The following is a 1,178-nucleotide window of genomic DNA, read 5'->3' on the forward strand; positions in this document are numbered from 1 at the left end:
CCAAAATAACTTTATACAAGCCATTCACTGCCTCAAAGCAATGGTGTTGGGTTCTTATCCCGTTTGGGACCAAATATCAACAAGTCTTTCTTCTCACTTCTAAACATTCTTCATGTATCTCTAGCACTTTCAATGAATCAAATTCATTGTATTATAACATATTCTAACCCAAAATAACTTTATACAAGCCATTCGTTGCCTCAAAGAATTGGTTTTGGGTTCTTATCCCATTTGGGACCAAATATCAACAAGTCTTTCTACACACTTCTAAACATTCTTCATGCATCTCTAGCACTTGCAATCAATCAAATTCATTGTATTATAACATATTCTAACCCTAAATAACTTTATACAAGCCATTCATTGCCTCAAAGCAATGGTTTTGGGTTCTTATCCCGTTTGGGACCAAATATCAACAAGTCTTTCTTCTCACTTCTAAACATTCTTCATGCATCTCAAGCACTTGTAGTCAATCAAATTCATTGTATTATAACATATTCTAACCCAAAATAACTTTATACAAGCCATTCACTGCGTCAAAGCAATGGTGTTGGGTTCTTATCCCATTTGGGACCAAATATCAACAAGTCTTTCTACTCACTTCTAATCATTCTTCATGTATCTCTAGCACTTGTAGTCAATCAAAGTCATTGTATTATAACATATTCTAACCCAAAATAAATTTATACAAGCCATTCATTGCCTCAAAGCAATGGTGTTGGGTTCTTATCCCATTTGGGACCAAATATCAACAAGTCTTTCTTCTCACTTCTAAACATTCTTCATGTATCTCTTGCACTTGTAATGAATCAAATTCATTGTATTTTAACATATTCTAACCCAAAATAACTTTATACAAGCCATTCTTTGCCTCAAAGCAATGGTTTTGGGTTCTTATCCCGTTTGGGACCAAATATCAACAAGTCATTCTTCTCACTTCTAAACATTCTTCATGCATCTCAAGCACTTGTAGTCAATCAAATTCATTGTATTATAACATATTCTAACCCAAAATAACTTTATACAAGCCATTCATTGCCTCATAGCAATGGTTTTGGGTTCTTATCCCATGTGGGACCAAATATCAACAAGTCTTTCTTCTCACTTCTAAACATTCTTCATGTATCTCTTGCACTTGTAATGAATCAAATTCATTGTATTATAACATATTCTAACCC

The sequence above is a fragment of the Capsella rubella genome, unplaced genomic scaffold (genome assembly GCF_000375325.1).
Source record: "Capsella rubella cultivar Monte Gargano unplaced genomic scaffold, Caprub1_0 scaffold_39, whole genome shotgun sequence".
Classification (NCBI taxonomy): Eukaryota; Viridiplantae; Streptophyta; class Magnoliopsida; order Brassicales; family Brassicaceae; genus Capsella; species Capsella rubella.